The following is a 19,215-nucleotide window of genomic DNA, read 5'->3' as shown; positions in this document are numbered from 1 at the left end:
ATTGTGATGGTAACATCGAAGTATCCCAAATAGCCAGAATTGCTTAAGCAGCTCATTTTGGCACGCTAAAGATCGCTGCTCTAATTCGCCTTTTGCAGTAGATAAACAGCATCAAAGTTCTATGTGGGTCTTTCAAACAGCGCCTAAGCAGCTTCCTTATGCCACGATGCCAGGGATTATTTTTCTTTGTGTTTTATTTTCAAGCAAGCGTCATCGATGAAATAAACAACAAGATTTGTTTCGTTTAAACACATGTGTATATTTTTAAATCTTTTGTATTGATGAATTACATAAAATTTCACACAATTTACTGATAATTCACAATCACTTCACTCAAATTTCATTCTTCAATTAACGAATCTAACTTGTGCAGCAGCAATGAGATTATTGCCGGCGTCCGTCTTTGACACTTTGACAAGAGCCATCTCGTACCGATGTCATGCATTAAAAAGCTATAAAGTTCCACCAAGTTCGGTACGCTTTCTTAACAAGCCTTCAAGTTCCATCATGAACCCTACACATAGTGCTAATCAGCCGCAAAGTTCCAAAAAGTACCATGTGCCTGTTAAAAACCTCCTTAGTTCCGCAAAGTACCGTCTATCTCTTAATCAGCCACAAAGTACGACATCGGAACGATTTTTCGTTAAACAGCCCTAAATCAGCTATAAAGTACGAGCTGGCTATTTGGGATGTGCTTGTTGCTTGATGGCGGTGCCTATTTTCAAGCAATAAATATAGCATTGTTGCTATTTTCGAATCAGCGATCGGTGCTCGATTCATCGTGCTAATTGCTACCACCATTGAGACAACACACCATACAAATTGAAGTTATTCCCCTCCAAAGCTAACCGCAGCTTACGTTGGCAAACACTCGTGGCAAAATTAATTAGTTTGCTCTAGCCAATTTTATCACCTTCTAAAGGCAAACATGAACTAGATTAAAGAACCTACCCCGAACAAAGCTTAAGTAACATGCAAAAGGTCGCATACAAGCTTTGCTACAAAGTATTCATGGTCTTCTTTTGTTTGCATTATTCTTGTAGATATCATAAAAATTGAGTATTTTTCTTCATTAATATTTTTTCTGAAGTAAACATGACGCGAAACCACTGAAAACAAACCAGTACCCCATACCGAATGACCAAAAAAGCACAATTCGCTGTTGATTGTTCACTGTGCCGATCCCCACCGGCACGAAACATGATAATCACTTCCGAAAACGGACAACGCTAGCGTGTAGCAAAAGTAATGCGCTGTCGGAGCCTTTGATAGAACGTGGTCAAGGTATAGCGGGGGTTTTCCAGAAGAATTCGTGACCATTTGATTAAGATCCCATAGCGTCACATTGACAGTCGATCATGCGTGATCGATGTCCGGACGTCCGGAAACAGCACTCCAAAGCCAGTCCATGCGTGGGTTTGTGTGTCTATCCTACAACCAGTAGATAGAGCCATCGGTGCAGTCAACGCGTAATTGGAGCAATTATTTACGGCACAATTCTACAAAAGGGTCTGACCGGGTTTGGCTTGCGATCGTCACCACCGCCGATGCGCATTCGATCCCATTCCAATGGGCTGTGGCAGTGTTCTGATTTGGTTGCGTGCCGATCGGACACGCATCATTATGATGCGTTCAACAGCTAGGGAGGCCAGCGCAGCAAACAAACGATCACCATGTCAAAGCGATAGTGCAATGGCAAATTTATGTTGCAATCGGCCCAGCGACCTATTGTCGGTACGAGGCAGCAGCGAAATTGTAGGACACGCTAGTGTAACAGTGATAATGGCGTGGAATGCACATCGAAGGTGATGACATGCGCTGGACGCTTTATGTACACAAGCTGTTACTAAAAATACACGCCATCGGATCGAAATCAAGCTTTTGCACAAAACCAAATAATAACAAACCAATTCCCAATATGCTCAGACCAGCCAAACCAAACCGATGACCAATCGTTACATTTACATTCACAAAAAAATTGCGACCCGTCAGTAACCGTTCCTTATTAAATAATCAGCACCCAGTTCCGCACTACTGGGATCGCGTGATCGCGATTGCACTCCTCCCAACACGACGAAAAAAATTGCCCCGGTGCCTCACTGGCTGCGTTTGACATACGTTCAGAGCTCCCCCGTTTCGGCCCCCTTTTTCGTAATGTCATCACTTTCCAAGCAATCGGCAAATGTGCCGATAACTTTTTTCGATTTTCAACTAAAGAGAGTAAAAAGGTACTCAAGCAAACAAAGAGCAGTATAAAGTAAAACCAACACCCGTCCAGGGCTTTGACCGAAGGACCGGTGGCAGAAAGGAGGGCGGCAATCATAAGGGGATGGAAATCGTAACGATTGAGGCCAAAAATGGTACGACTCGGAAGCGCGGCCGCCGTACATTCCGGTTCTGTTTTATGAGCCGGCAATGTTTTGGAACTAAAAAAAAAAGATTGTCCCTTTACAGGCGGTTATTTTTTCTTGTTCCATTTTCCCAACTTTTGAGTTTATTTTTCGTCACTGTACTAATGGTACACATTCACTTTGAAGATGCACTTTTACACTTGAAACCCTTCTTTTGATGACCAACACACTTTCAAGGGGTGTTTTAAATTTTATTCGATTGCAAAACGTGTTGATGGATTTGGGGACTGTAACCGATTTCTATTGGTAGGCTGTAATAAATCTCAACACGGTGTTCTTTGTTCCGCACTCTAGAGAACATTTGACAACCCATTGACCCTTGCCCGAAATTGACATTCGGTTGTAATCGAAACAAGCACACTTCTCAACATCCGCCTAAAGCCACTCACCCATTGCGACACGAAACCACCGCGATTAAGCGATCCAACAGTGTGAATCACAGTCTCTCATCTCCTCATGTCAATGACAACTTCGCACGTGTTGGCTCTAGGCATTGTTGTCCAATTAGCGAAACACAATCAACTTAATACCCACCCCATGCGGGGTACACAATTAGAACACACTTACCGCACTAAAAGCAAGCGTGCTCTCACCCCTCGACAGCGGCGATTGGCCCGAGTCGGTCGCTTGGAGATGATTTTCCGCCCCATCGATCTTACTCCATTTCAGGGGTGGACATCTACGCGTCACGGTACTGCCCACAAGTCCCCCCCAATCACCCAAACCGACTTAGGAGAGGTTCTTGCGGCAAGATCTTCGAATCTGCACTGCTGTACACGATCCCAGCGAAAACACTCAAATTGCACTCCGTCTTTTACGGGGCAAGATTCGTTCCATTTCGTTTGCGCCCCAAACCGCAGACACTTCTAGCTGGTAATGGAATCTGGTCAGCTGCTTTCCCACCATTACTGCCGGCATTTGGGTTTTGATCCAAATGGGGATTCCATGTCCGCTGTCTCGCAGATGCATCACGACGACCAAAGCATGGGTCACTTTCACACAGTCACACAGAGTGACTAGTTGCTTCTGTTTTACGGGTTGAGAGGACACCAAAACGCGAGAAATGTAAAGTAAGTGAGTGTACTTGAGACATTTTGGATGTGAAATTACATCACACCCTTGGCGGTTGGGATGCCGCCTTTGTTTGCATTCAATAGACAAGTTGAGCGGTTCCATTGCATTGTTGTGACCTAAATTAATTAAAACTTTCATTGTAAATGCATCTATTAGTTAATTAATTTTCTTCATCAACTTCTTCGAGCATGTGCCTCATTCACAGACACGCACTCGGCTTAACCTGCCCACTAAAGAATGTCAACAATTCTGTCCAATTCTCAACATTCCAGTGAACGAGCGCGACAAAACGCATTCTCGCCTTCACCAAGTGTTCTGCATAATTTTCTCATACCGCTTGGCCTGCTAACGTATGAGAATGATTTGTTTTGATAGCCGCTTTCCACACTCGGCTCATTAAAATCCCTCCGGGAGGGGAGAGCAATGTCCCCGAGAACAAAATAGCATACGAATCAAATGGATCTACCCTCGGGAGCCACATAACGATAACGATTGCATGTTTCGAGCTGTTTGAATGGCATGACCATGATTCCAGCGTTGCAGTCTGCGGCAGTCTGTCCAAGAGCGGCGTGCGAGTGTCGAAAAGGCATTCAAAAGTTATAATCCAATCCAATCGGGTGACTAATTTTAATCGCCCTAAATCACACTAACCCCTTGTCGGCAGCCATAGCCATCGAAGCAGCTTCTAAGCAGCGAGCTCTTCTTCGCCAGACAACTGGTAGAAGTGACGCCCAATTTTACGGACCATCGGGGGAGCAACTCCCGCTGATGACGTCGAAAGCGCAACCTCGGTAACTTTGAACGAATCCGATCCTAACGGTTATCGCGTCGGTTCGCTCTGTTTCATGTTTTAATCCGTCCGATAATTAATTCAATCATTTGACCCTGTGCGGAGCTGTGAGAAGTGCGGGTGCGGTGCACGTGATTTTTGTCCAACCTTTAGGGAGACAGGGGCTCACTTCTAGGAATCGTTTAATCGCCTCACCAACCTATCGGAGAGACGATAGGTTTCGAGTGACGCGCAACTGTACAATGTATATGCATTCAAACGGGTTTGTGTCGGCACGGCCGAAAAACATTCCAAGATTCCAATTCTCCCGAGGGATGTCCGCATCTCATGTTGCGCTCTCGGGTAAAACAAATAACCCGTACTCCCGGTGGCACTATACCATCCGGGAAACCACCCGGACAGGCCAGGCAACGTCAACAAGTCCGTCTCCGAACGTCTGTTTCACAGAAGCAAGGGAGGAATAACCCGCCCAACAAGGGGCCGATAAAAAAACACAGTCCGGGTCCTTAAGGGGCCCCTTATCCTTTCACGGCTTCGTTTCCTATGCTCTCTTGTAAAACAGACCCGGATTTTACGTATCGAGTTCGGGCCAAGTGAGAACTAAAGCTGGAAGCCCCGACCGACCGCTACCCCGGACAGCATCTTTTACTGCAACTCCAAGCCATTAATGACCACATGTTGCACAGTCGTTCGCTTCTCGGTGTAGCGCAGGCAGCATGACGACTACGACGACGATCCTCTGCCTGTGTTAGCATAAACTTATCATCACCATTACCATACACCCCGGCCGATATCGCATCCATCGACCAACAACCGGTCTTCCGGAACAAACGCTGCACCGCACAGATTGCATTTTTCCCTTTTTTTATTTTTTTGCTTTCCTACATCGTCTGGCAGAACCTACGGGATTTTCTGAACGCAACACCAACGCCAACAGGCACCACGCAATCACTTCTCATCGCCGCACAAATAGGTCGGTCGGTAGTTCTGCGACAGATTGCCGGTCACGGTCGCTCGAGCATGCAGAGCCAGCCGGAACCGCTCCACAACCAACGGGGACAAGGCAAACCCGCAAACACAAATTAATTCGGAGCAACGGAAGCAACGGAACGGGAGTGGGAAAGCAAATAAGCGCTAACCTTAAAAATTCACCACACCAACGATCCCTTCTCAGGGAGCAAAACTGGGATGATGCGTGTGGCGATTGTGGGACGATTGGAAAATCTGCTGGCCATAAATTAGACATGAGAACCGAACCGACTCGTCAAATTTGCATCTTCCGGCTTAGCGCTTGGGATCGGTACGGTACTTCTTCGTCTGTCAATGATGTTTCAAGCTGTCACCGGGATGGCACCATCACTGATCTCTGTTTCCAGCGATCACACCATAGGGAGGATGATGTCTTGATCCGCTCCCGAGCGGTACGAACTAGGTTAGGGAATAATCTTTACTTCCGATCGAAACGAGAAAAAAATCCTCTATTTATAGCCAAACATTGACTAATCATATGCCGTCCTTCTAAAGCCTACTTTAAAATAGCTCACGAAAAAAACTCCTTCTTACCGCGACCTTTTGCCGGGGACCATAAATTAAGCACACAGGACACTAATCCAACCATAATGCTGCCCGCTCCAATCGAAAACGCAACCAACGCTGACCTTAAGACACACCCCGTGCACGAAACGCGAAAGGGTTACTCCGAAATGACTCTGAAACTCAGCAAACGCCTTTAGTAAAATGACAACTCGGCAACTGCACATTAAACCCTGAACATTAAATGGATAGCCGGCGTACATTTTAGTTTAATTTTTTAATTTGCTCCGGTTTTTCTCCCTCTCTGTCACTCCTCGATCGAAGGAGGGAAAGTACGTTAAATCTTTGGTGCTTCAAAGCACTTCAGAAGAAAAAAAAAACGCATTACCTTGAACATTGTTGCGGCACCTCTTTTTATGCAACCGTTGCAGGCCACTCATTACGCTCGATGCAAGTCTTAGCTGACTGAACTGGCTTTGGTGGTAGTAGTAGTAGTCGGCCACTGCCTTTGTCGAATGCCGGCAGTGAGCTTTCTGTTGCTTGCTGGCACCGTCGTCGACACACCGTCTGTTGGGGCTTTCCATGGTGATGCAGAGCCGCCCGGGTGCAATAAAAGAGATGGGAGTGGGAGCCTGCCCGACCACTGAATGACATCAGGTGAGCGATCGTACGATCTTTCCGTTTGGTTCAGTGGCGGACGTAATCATGAATGGTGCGTTCGCGTTCCACTGCCAAGGTACGCATTGCGTTGGGTTAAACCAGTCAGTTGACTATCTACAGTAGCAGGGTAGGATGAAAAGTTTGTGGAATAAACGTAGCTATTATTCCCATAACTTATAGGTACATGGCTAAAAAGGTGTCTTTAATGCCGTTGTTGAGGAACATTGATCTAAATCAGACTTCAAACCCAAGAACTCCAGAAGTTTCACTCCCTACCGCTGATAAATACAGGTTTTTCATCAACTGGATAGTCTGAATAGGATGGACAATCTTATATGGCTGAGCATCTCGCGCAACCATCGGCATCGTGGCACGATCTTCAGGCATGATCGTTACGTGGTTGTAGACCACAGGGACCGAATCCAGCCCCGAATTGGTCATCAACCGGTTATGCCAAAACTTCGACCATCCAGTGATTCATCAGTTTTGTTCGCTTACAAGAAACATCGATGCCGATGTTTGTAAAGCGCACCTGGTTTGGGTTTTTTTCTCGGGGACCTAAAAATTCCAAATTGCCGTAGAAAGATTTGTACCAACACATCAACAACACAGCGAGCTAATCGTGAAGGTCAAAAATAGGAGGAAATATCAAAAGTATTGCTTCACAGTGAATCCGAGAACATCGTTAGTTCCTTCTGTCTGACCTTGACCATGGTCCCGAATGTGAACAACGAAACTCCCACACAATTTATTCCAAGAGTTTTGTTTGCTGATGCAGAAGTTCTGATATATTTCCTTAACACACTTCCCCGCATCGTTCGACACTGATCTTCGACACTGGCTAAGCTAACCAATGCATAAGGGTTGCGTGTAAGTGAGTGTTACTTTAGCACTCGATGCTCTCGAGGTCACCGATTACCTTCACTCATTACCATGCTACAAAGCCATGCACCGACGATTGTAGTAACTGCAGTTTCCCTGCGCTAAGCCAACCATTGCATAACCTAATCAGGTGTCTATGTGTGTGTGTGTTTGTGTGTGTGTTTGTGTGTGAGTTAGTGTGCAAACGTGCCTGCCACTAGCGATTTGCTACATCTCAAGGCGCCGGAGTACAGATAATCCGCACACGGCGCGGCACGTCAGCCAGCCTCCGACGGGCGCTTCTGGGCACCTCCACTTTAAGTACACGCACGCGTCCACTCCAAAAAGGGGCTCCCGCTGTTGCAATATTGACCACTCGAGCGTGCAACAAGAGAGATTTAATTAAAGTGTTTGAAAATTGTGTCTGTGTGTGTCTGTTGGAATGATCTATTTGTAGAGAGGTGAGTACGGGATATACCGTCCGTCACAGTCGATGTCTTTTAACCACCGACGCTAATTTTGTCCACCGTTGTTTTCCGGATGCACCAAACCGTGCCACATTGAGCTGTCTGTCACGCGTCGCAGTACATTTCGAGGTGCACTTAAAATTGTTCAGCACTTGTAGTACTTGTCAACGGAGAAACGGTGCAAAATACCAATTCCAAACCGCGGTGTTTCGCGGTGTTTGCTGTGCGAAATAATAGAAGGCGTTAAAGCACAACAAGCGGCTGGGGATGCGTTTACTGTTGGAATTTACTTTCGAATGAATAACGATACTTCATCACCATCATCAGGTTAAGTGTATTGTGTTTGTTTATTGTGTAGCGTGAATTATGTAACTATTGCTGGATGAGAAGTCTTACTTGATGCTTCAATGTTCCGAAAATGTAGTAAAATTCTCTCTATTTGAACAATCAAAATATATTCCTATTTACTACTCATAGTTCAATCGCGTTTGCTAACCCCTGTCATTTCGCAGAACAAAGTTTACCCGCAGCAGCTCCAACGTTAACGCCACATACACATTGCATCGTGCACATCTCAGCAGCACATTGCATGGTTACTGCCACCGATGCTGCATTGTTCGCTGCGCATTCATTTACATATTTTGACTTCAAAATTCTTGTCTATGTTTTATGCTGCTGCATCATTAGCACCGCGGGATGATAACTCACATGGGAGAGTTATGGCCCGTTTCGAGGTGAACTCAACACGGCGCTATGGTGGGCGCAGAGTTTTGCAAATGTCAAGGTGCGTACCATGTGCTCGAACCACGCTCGTTCGAATTTATCTTCGACATCCCACCCGAACGGCTAACGCAAAGTGGGAAAAGGTCGCAAAAGCATTTTCTCTCCAAAACGCATCATGGTTTATTGTGGTGCTGCAAGAGAAGGTAAAACTGTCAAACTTGTTACACCTTGTAGCACTTAACCAATGGATAAGAAAACATACATTACATTTCCCACACTTTCAGTGCAATGAGTAAAACATCGAACAAAGTCTTTCTTTTCTCGCCTTTTTTTGGTAATTTATCTAATCTTTTTCACTCACTTCACACCATTCTCAATCGATCATAGTACTTCCATAGCTTTTTGCTTGAACCGAGGGGAATCCAGACAGCCAGACAAAGATAAAGAACTCCACTTTCCCAGTATGTCTTGACTGAGGTGGACAAGACAAACAATTGTAGGTTTTGCCCTTTCCTTGTCCTTCTCCAACTACTCCAAACATGGGAGAGGCAGTACATCACCAAAACCTACACCATTGCCGAAGAACCGCAAACATAAACGCTGTCAACAGATCATCGTGATCACAAAACCCTTTTTTCCCCAGGCCCGAAATAGTTTTAAAAGGTAAATGGTACAACACATGCGACAGCACTGGTTCGGGACATTACGGGATCTTGTGTTTTGATGTTTGAAGTGTTGTACATTGTGTCGTCTGTGCAAAGAAATATGTCTCGCCGATCTCCTGGGAGTCTAACCTGTAGATCTTTCCATTACTCCACACAGAGAAACGAAGGGAACGCAACTTCAACATCCCTCAAGACAGGTGATCTACGATTCACAGTCCCAAGGGACGCCCCTCATTTGTCCGGAAGGTGAACAGAACAGTGGACCGAACAGTGGACTTAATTGAGACGTCCTAAGACCTACCGGACAGTATCAGCGACCCCTGGGCTTGACGGTTGTTCGTGATGATGATGAAGATGCTGATGGGCAACCGGCTTAAAAGACCTAAAACCCCCCTTTCGTCCAGATAGGTGATCGTTTGCACCGCGTTGGCGGTCCAGTTTCACGTCTTTCGTTGAACGTAGACACTGAGCTTCTTAAGCCGATGCACGTTCGATAATACTAGTGACGAGAGACGAAGAAACGACAGCCCCCCAAAAACAGATTATCGCCTCTAGTATTTATTTTTACCCTTCCCTACCGATTGAATGCTCCAAAGGTATAAAAGATAATGGAAAATGTACATCTTTAAACCCACAAACATATAATTTTAAGCGTGGAATTGAGTTGAAAAATGGTTCGATCGTTACCGTCCCTTCCATGCGCACTATCGACGCCGACTCTGGGAGCAACTTTCTGGAGTCTTTCCCTATCTTGGATAACTTTATGCTCCATTTCCGCTTCTCAAAGTAAGGTTTTTTTACTGCCACTTTCCTCATCAATGACGCTGATGTAGGTTCTCCCTTTCCTTGTCGGATCAATGCCCCGCTCCAACTCCGGAGACATCCCCTTTTTCCGCTGAGTGCTGATAGAGTAATGGATGTCTTTCGTTTATAGCCACCGGGAAAGGTGTGGTTCCTGTGAGCGATGCAGAAGATTTACCTTTCTTTACTTTCCGATGGCGTTTTTTTTATTACAAGCTACACTTTGTGCATAAAAACTACCCAAAGCGACGAAAACGATTCGGAAGGGGCGCCCTCGGAAGCATCTTGAAGGAGGAAAAAAACACTAAACACGCGAAGACAACAACACTCCATTGTTGGAAGTCGATTTGAAATTGTCTATCTACGGGTGTACGGAGCCAAAACACAAATACACGGGCGACGAAAATGACACGAGACGACGGGACAAACCGTTTTCAACCGGTAGCAGCCCCCCGGTTGGAGAACCTTACCGTTTTTTTGTCCCATACCCGCTTGATGTCCCGTTCCGCGCTCGCGCCGTGCCGGCTATGGAACGGGGAACATGTGTTCGGTGATAATAAAACAATTTCATTGCCTTGTTTTGTCTCTTCCATTCGAACGGCTGCCAGACACGGGTGGTTTTAATAGGAGACAATCAACGGAGGTTTGTAGGCCAAGCAACAGGTACGTGGCGTTGCGGAACAAACGAGGTGATAGATTTACCTATTGCAGCTCGTTATGGTTATAATCATGCACTCGCTTGGGTTGTAAACGAGTGAGACTTTAAATCACAGACCGTATGCACTCAATGTTAAAGGTTTGTTGGATTTTTCGAACAACTGTTACTGAAATGATTATCTTACTCTGTGCTCATAAACTAACTTTGCTACACCTCCAATCAATCATTCCAGCTTGGCGATCCTGAAACTCTGAGATTGTACCAAATCCACCTTTCGTTTGACACAATCCAATTTCCCAAACCCAAACACACTTTCCGCATTAGACTATCAGCACTAAAATCAGCAAGAAAGTGCAACATTTTTGGACATTTAAAACACAATCACATTATTGCAGCTCTTTGCCTTAGGTTAAGGGGCTTTTTTTTACATGCTCTTTCATGGTACCGAATCTTCCTGAAGGTATTTTGGGACCAAATCAAGAGTTTCTCCGATAACATTAATCATATCCATCTGAACAACATCGCACCACTTTTGTCTACTCGCTTCTCTGTTCTGACACTATTTGATTTAAAGTTCTCACACATCTCATTTGAATACATTGCGTTCATTTCTCTCTATTTTCGCCCTAAATTTGGATCCAGGGAAACTCACCCTCTGCATGGGCTGACGCATTCATTGGCACCGCGTATTATGTTTCCACCACAATAAGTACCGCCCCGAAAGGGAACCAAAACAGTAGTAGTAGTCGCAGACTTCCCCGCACCCAAGCAAAACATCAAGAGGAGTCATCCAATTTCTGACTTTCTTTTGAACCGAAATTGAAATATTTCCGACACAATAATCCATGCTTCGGTGCATCGAGGCGGAGTAAATTGATCGGACGCTGCAACTGAGGACAAAAGGGCTGATGGCTCCCCTCATCGTTTGGCGACACAAAAACATAATCCCTGCCGCTAAGCTTTTCTGTTGCTGTTCTGTGCGGGGCGGGGGGGGACCGCTCGTAAGCAATGCCGCTCGATCTGATTTGTTTGAAACCGGTCATAAATTAACACGCCGAACGGAAGGCTTCTATGAAAACCGGCTGGGTGGCAGAAGAGATAAACGCATGCTGAGAAGCTGGGATTGACCTGGTAGTAGTAGTAGAGCGTCGGCGGCATCAGGTTGTTCCAAACAGGGCAACCCTTCAAGAACCGACCGAAAACCTAGTCCCGCAGTATACAGGGAGAAAATAGATTTTTATGTCATCGCCATAAAGTTAACGATCTAAACTCCGGACCCTGAATCACCAAACAACACGTGCGTACAGCCTTGCATGTAAGATTCATTCATCTTGCTACCATCGTGGTCGGGTTTTTAATTGTACAGCAGTAAGGGTTGGACGCTATCGGTCCAGGAGTCTATACAAAGACTAGCCGAAATCAGACACCGCATCTTGCAGTGCGGGAGGGACTGACGCGTAGCTCACATGATCCTCAATTTCCCTGTTTCAATGTGATATTATCTTTTGACACTCAAAATGAACGTACTGGAGCTGCGTATGATCAATGCCGGGAGGCTTCACAATGCTTGAATAACACTGAAAGAATGTGTTTTAAGTTGAAAAATTACGGAGTTCACTGCCTAACTATCGTAAGAGGAGATCTCATAATTCCACTCTGCACAACTCAATATATTTTAACTGTAATACTCTTTACTTAATCCTCAAGGAAGATCGCAGAAGTCCTCCGCGAGCGGTAGAGTGTACAGGGATTTGCGCAAACCTGTGCAACAAATTAATTGTCGATTTCCGCCAACTGGCTCTAACCTAAGCGTTCTGCTCGCCCGTAACCCTTCGCCTCGAGCAACTCACCCCGGCCCTACAAAATGCGCTGCGTAAGGGGTAACACTATGACGAAACTTGACGAAGGCCTACGGCAAACCGACCGATCGTACGATTCACAGTCTAAACAAGGCATAGTTGGACGGTGGTGGTACCGACCACGCCACATCGGGTCTGCTAGCAAAACCTTGGATTTTTTTAAACCCGTACCGCAAATGATCGCGCGAACTGTTCACGCTAATCAGTTCACATTACCCAGTGTGACGGTGGTGATAAATGAGGCAGAAGGTGTTCTTACCTTGAATTACCGCTTCGCCCGTCTTGATTGAAAAGATCACCCAGTTTAGATCGAATTCTTGCGGGCATACTTGCGATCGTTCCAGCAAGACACAAGAGTAAAATATACTTTGTTCCGCCTTCTACATTCTACGGTCTTTCAATTCAGCAGCAGATCTGAAAATAGATCCGGGAGATCTCGGAACACACCAGGGGACGGTAAGATTCTGGTAAGCGGAGCACCAAATTGCTGATTTATTTTTATTTGTTTCGCACTTTTCTGTTTGTCCAATTCGCGTATGGCCACCATGTACTTAGAAGTACGGTAGACTGCTTCTCGGTTTAAGGTAGCAGTGTTAGTAGTCCTGCCAGCGATCGTTCACACTCGCACCAAGACTAACTCCAGTGCCTAAAAGATACGCTTTCTACCAAATGGTGAACCTCCATCATCGCCGTCTTAGACTTCAAGAAAGCGTTATTCTTTACTGAATCGCTCAGGTATCGTGCTGGTCGATGCAACCTTTATTCTACCGGCCCTGAGGGTAGAAGATAAATCTGCAAAAAATTAGCAACCTTTCCGAACTCACCAGGGGCGCGGAAAGGTTTACAAATGGAGCTGACGTGAATCCCCGGCTGCTTCTATGAAGATTCATTCAAGAGGGAATCTCCGAGAAAATTCAAATTGCATACCTTCGAAACTAATTGACGGTGGTCAGGGTAATGGTCCACAATCAGACGTTGGTCCGGTAAAATGGACGTAAAATTCCCCGTTTTGCATATTTTTTTTCCATTCCTGCAACTCTTAAATCCCGAGGCCAAATGTCAGGCTCTACCGTGCAACCGTCCACTGATGCTTCGGTGACGTAAACTCCCACCACTACTACGGTCACACAGGTGTTCGTTGGTGTTGCTTTGAAACATTACCTTCCATGAGTGGACTGACGACTGCGGAAATGGACGGTGACGCACAATGACGCAGCAAGTTGATGGGGCAGCGCTTCGGGTGGACTTTTGGAGTCATTTTACGAACGGGGGAACGAAATTCTACCAGTTCATCTCGTAGACTTCCCTTGACTATTCCTCAAAGGGTTATGGGTTGTGTAATGGAAATCTTGAAGCGGCGCCCTACTACCACACTTTGCTCATCACCAAGGTACGGATTAGCACAGGGCGGTCAGTAATTAAGTGCACTGGAACAAGTTAAAGGTGACTGTGACGACGGACTGACGCCGGTTGGTAGGGTGCGCAATCAATCCAGTGGCATCTACAAAACAACACCGGTTCATTGGAAAAATATTCGCCGCAATGGCGGCACCAATGTAGTCCAATCAGCAATTCCCATCATTCTGGAAATTATCAACCGTTTGGACAAAAAGTCCATCAGCGGTTATCGTCGATGTTTGTGAGATGATGCAATGTTAGTAAGCAGACCCGAGGGCGTTATCATCAATCGGTTGCATTGATGCACTTTTCCCCTGGTTGAAGTTTCACGGCCCGGGCTTGGGCGACACAAACAATTTGCCATAAACAACCTACGGGAAGTGTGGCCACTTCATGGTGTCGCTCGCTGTGCGGGATGCTTTTACCCCTGTGAACGGTGGCGGTGCAAAATGTTCAATTTATGGCTTCCATTTACTTATCAACAGGGTAGGGCTTCGATATGGGTTTAAAAATATGATATCGCAACATTTATTAATGGTTGTTTGCGAGAAGTATCATACGTGAAAAAATAACAAATTATCTTGTTTACGTTATGCATGCACATATATTTTTGCTAAAATAAGCACTTGTTTACACAAAACGATAAAATAAATTTTGTTACATATTTACAATCTGATGATTGTTTTAGGGAAAAAATATTTCAATCACTATTAAAGCTGTCTTTTGTAAATACATTTTTTTTCTAGTGTAACCCTTATATGCCTTTCTAAAATTGAGGATGCTTGGGGCAAGAAATCAATTTTCATCCTCTAAAATCTAAACCACTACCAAACTACTTCTCAAACGCTTACTCTCCTTGTGTATGTGTCATCAATCAATGCACCTTAATAGAAAAAAAGGTCTTATTATACTATTTACTTCATCACGAACGCTTTTTTCTTACTGTCACGCGATCATCCCTACAAATTGTCTGAACAAACTTCCCAATAAAGAGCATTTTGCAGATACATCCCTCCTTCCCGGGGGGCTCCAAGTCCCGACCAAACAGGACCACCAGGTGTGCAGCAAGTATGGCGGCAAACTAGGCGCCTGCTGGCGTTTGCTAATTACACAACCACAAATCTCTGATACCATCAGCAGGGGAACACCCTCTCCTCTCCTTGCTACTGTCATCCAGACGCTTAATCTTCAGCCTTCGTGACCTGATCGCGATATAGATTGGTTTCGCTCTTTGATCGACGCCACCAGAGCCACCGTGAAACAGAAACCAACAAAAAAAACGCCGTCGCAGGGTTCGGTTCGTTTTTGGCAAGTCGCACGCTGTTCGATAGACACGCTATAATTGGAACGGCGTTTCTAGTGCGATCCGAAGTCCGAAGAAGAACGTCCACGAGGGTACGACAAAAGGAAGGGCACGTAGCGATGAAAGAACACCCAAAACATCCGACACACACACACATACAAACACAAATACACACAACCAGACAAACTATCACGCATTTCAAACTCCGGTGGCGTGGCCTTCGCTGTCGAACACTGACCGCGCGTAGCCTGGGTCAAACGTGAATTGAAGCCACGCCATGTCGCGCTCTGCAGCGATTTGAGCGCGAGCCGGCCGGCTCGAACGATCCTCTAATTTTGATCACTTTTGCCGCCCCGGTGCCATTGGTTGGTTGTGCCGTTTCGCAAAATCTCGACACGGAAACAAACCCCCTTGTGTACCTTCCCGGAAAACCTTTACCCGGATGTGGAAGAGCATGGAGATGAACAGGTTGTATCTTTCTTGGTTGGAGGCGCTTTTAGGTTTACGGTACAAGTATTTGCACCGAAATTAAGGGGTAATGTTTGCTTACTTTATCTGTAAATTGAATAAATGTTTACAGTGTTTTAATAAAATTGCAAACCAACTGTATTGTTTCCACAAGATTTACGGTCAAGGTAAATGCGGTACGGATGTTAAATGTTATGAAGCAAAGGATGACGCAAACAACGCAACAGCGGGCAGTATTTTTTATGTATTAACGCTACCCAAATAATGCACAGACGAGCTGTACGGATATTCAGATATTGAAGTTCGCACAGACGCGTATGAGAGAATGGTGTATTTACCTTCAACAATGACGTACTTAGTGATGGTTTAATGTAGCAGGAGTTGTACATGGACTCTTCTGACGTCGTGTACATCGCTCACGTACGTTTTATGTTGACTTATGTAAAGCCTATGATCGTAAAAAAGCACAAAAAGAGCAACAATTGCTGGTGATAGAAAAAACTCATTCTTAAATCATCTGATGTTGAATCTGCTTTTCAATAGGATGTTTGTTGATTGATACTAATATCATTCTCATATTTCCCTAGCATTGAATGACCTACATCTGTCAAAAACACAAAATTCTAAAACACTGTACCCTCGATAAATACACCTTGATACAAAACTATATTGACCAGTATATACAATTGTGTATTTTTAATACATCAGAGTAATGTAAGACTAATATGGGAGTATTAATCAGTGATAAAATACACCTTGATACAAAACTATATTGACCAGTATATACAATTGTGTATTTTTAATACATCAGAGTAATGTAAGACTAATATGGGAGTATCAATCAGTGATAAGATCAGATCAAACAATGTATAGTAAAATGAAGACTGCTAAGATTCTCCATGTAGAGATAAAAATGCAACTTATGTTTGTAGGAGTAGCTAGATAATGTTGCAATTTCCAAACTTTTTAACGTCAATCTTAAAGCCCAAATCAGTTAAAGTTAAAGTTTCAGTTATTTCACAGCGTTTTGCAAGATTTTTAGACTTTCGTTCTAGATTTTGTTCTTCTTCTTCTTCTTCTTTTGGCACAACAACCGCTGTCGATCAAGGCCTACCAAGTATCCACTAGTGAAGTGAGCTTGGCTTTCAGTGACTTATTGTTACCATAGCAGGATAGTCAGTCCTACGTATGGGGGCACGGTCTATTCGGGGCTTGAAGTCATGACGGGCGTGTTGTTACGTATTACGAGTTGACGACTGTACCACCAGACCGGCCCGAGATTTTGTTACTGTTAGCTAAATAGTTTTGAATCGATTTCACGAGTTAATGCATATGAAACAATGCAAACCTTTAAAGTAATCCCAGAATCTCACAGAGCAGGCAGGTCAAATCAACTAAAAGTGGTTTCAACATAAGAACTATAAGATTTAGGTTAATGCAGTTGTCAGCCTACGTATGATGTAATATTGCCGTTTCAAGCGGAACACATCTCAATGTACACTATGACTATCTAACTCCACTTCTAACAAATAATGAAGTAACAATGTTAGACTAATTTAAAATTCCTTGTATCGAGTTTTCAGTATCGACGCGAGGTTCACTACATAAAAAGCCCTTCTTCCATTTTTCTCACCACCCCTCCCGCCCTGTATCAATGTCGGCCTTCAAAAGAGGGAGTTTCCCTCTGTTTGCAACATTCGGACATTACTGCCAGTCGTCTAGGTCTCGGCTGGGAAGACCAGCCCATACAAGCCGAAACATGTGAGCGAGAGTGCGTAGCATCCACCCCGTCTAGCTCCGCGAAGTAATGCGTGCGTGTCACCACTCACCCGCTTACCCCGCTGTACAAATTCCATCCCCTCCCTCCCCTCCTTAACGCTTGGGTGGACGTAAAACGCGAAGTGAGTAAAAATAAACAACTATAATTAAATATTCACCTATGCCTTTGGTGGCCGATCGGTACCGTTCCTGCGTTCCTGCTGGCGCTCATACACACACATACACACAGATCCGTCTGGTTGTTACCGGTACCGATGGAGGGTACTGGCATCAGTGGTGCTTATCCGTCCATCCGTTGCACGGTTACTTGCTTCCGTTATGGGCAAAAAACGGGGTCGAACAGAAGACACAAACATGCCGCTTCCGTTCGGTCGTCGGTCACCGTTGGCCGTAGAACGCAGCATAACACGCAGCAGCTACATTTTCATCTCTCACCTTCAATTTGTCAACGAGATGTCTACGTATGTGTGTTTGGGTGTGACTTGTACTAGAACTCTGTTGTATCAGTACCAGTGTACCCTTCGCTGCTGGCGCTGAAGTTCGTGTTTGCCTCAGGTTGCGTTGCTCTGTTTGCTGTCCTTCCGTGGCTGTATCAGGAGCCAATTTATGTTTTCCCAATTTCTCCGGTCAATTTTTCACACGCTCGTTACCCTTTTTCGCTCGATGCTGCCTTCTTTTTGCTGGCCCTCTCTTCCCACGCATCCCACGTATCGAGTCAAACAGCACAAATAAACAAACAAAACCAACAAAACCACAGCAACAAAAACAGATTGAAAAATTCACCTCACCATAATTCACTCTCTGTGTTGGCCACTATTTTTACCGCCACCGGTTTGTGGGCATGGGTTGATGTTTTTTTTCTTCTACTACCCAATTTTCGCGAATCTCACACATTCCTTGATGTCCGCCGTTTCGGCTACCCCCTTGGTTTGGGCAGTACACGAGCGCGTGTTGCTGGGGGAAATGTGAGCGTTTTTTTTTTTGTTGTTGTATTTGATCATTTTCCACTTCTGTGCCCCGCAAAAAATTGCAACGAGATTTGAGAAACTCATTCGCCAACTTCCCGAAAATGTTTGTTTGGCAAACCCCGTTCCACCCCAAAGCCCCGATTCTATCTCTGGGGAAGCATTTTGCACAAGCGCAACGTGTGTATGCGTTTTTTCACCTGAATTTTCTCATCACCATCTGTTAGTTTTTTCGAGGACATCAGACACCCAGACGGACACACAAAACACACAAGGAGCAAAAAAAATGCACACACACACAATCCACCCACTCATTGCAGAACTAGAATAAACACACCACCGCCGCCTGGCCACAGACACATGAAGACACACTCACTATTTGCGGTTTGCGAGACCACGGTGCTGCTCCCCGGAATGCCTGGTGGAAACCGTGCCACAAGAGAAGATTCGCAGATACTGCACCAAAAGAAAAACAGCAGCAGCACCACCACCAACAGCACATTCGAATAGCCTACAACAGCAACACAAAAAAACCGCAACACTTCGCTCTTTTGTTTATCATATTAATCCACAACCGTGCCCCGAATCGGTCCGGCCCAATCGGATGCTGGGAAAATTCATTTTCCAACCCGAACCGACCAAAGCGAGAAATTCGTGGAAACCGTTGGGATAAAGTGATGAAATTCGGCGCGCATTCAATTTGCACGCTACATGGAATTTACATGTTTTTCGTTTTTTTCTGTATGCTCGATTACGAGGTTAAATTTTGGCTTTAATTTGGCTGTCGTGTCGTTTTTTGT

The 19,215-nt window shown here is 45.0% G+C and overlaps 1 protein-coding gene across 1 annotated transcript in view; it reads right to left on the bottom strand.

The window, feature by feature from the left end:
• Nucleotides 1–19,215, bottom strand: part of LOC121592071 (protein windpipe) — a 46,072-nt gene that overhangs the window by 25,694 nt on the left and 1,163 nt on the right. The window lies entirely within an intron of this gene.

This window comes from Anopheles merus, chromosome 2L, assembly GCF_017562075.2.
Source record: "Anopheles merus strain MAF chromosome 2L, AmerM5.1, whole genome shotgun sequence".
NCBI lineage: Eukaryota > Metazoa > Arthropoda > Insecta > Diptera > Culicidae > Anopheles > Anopheles merus.
This window is presented reverse-complemented; position numbering and strand designations above follow the sequence as displayed.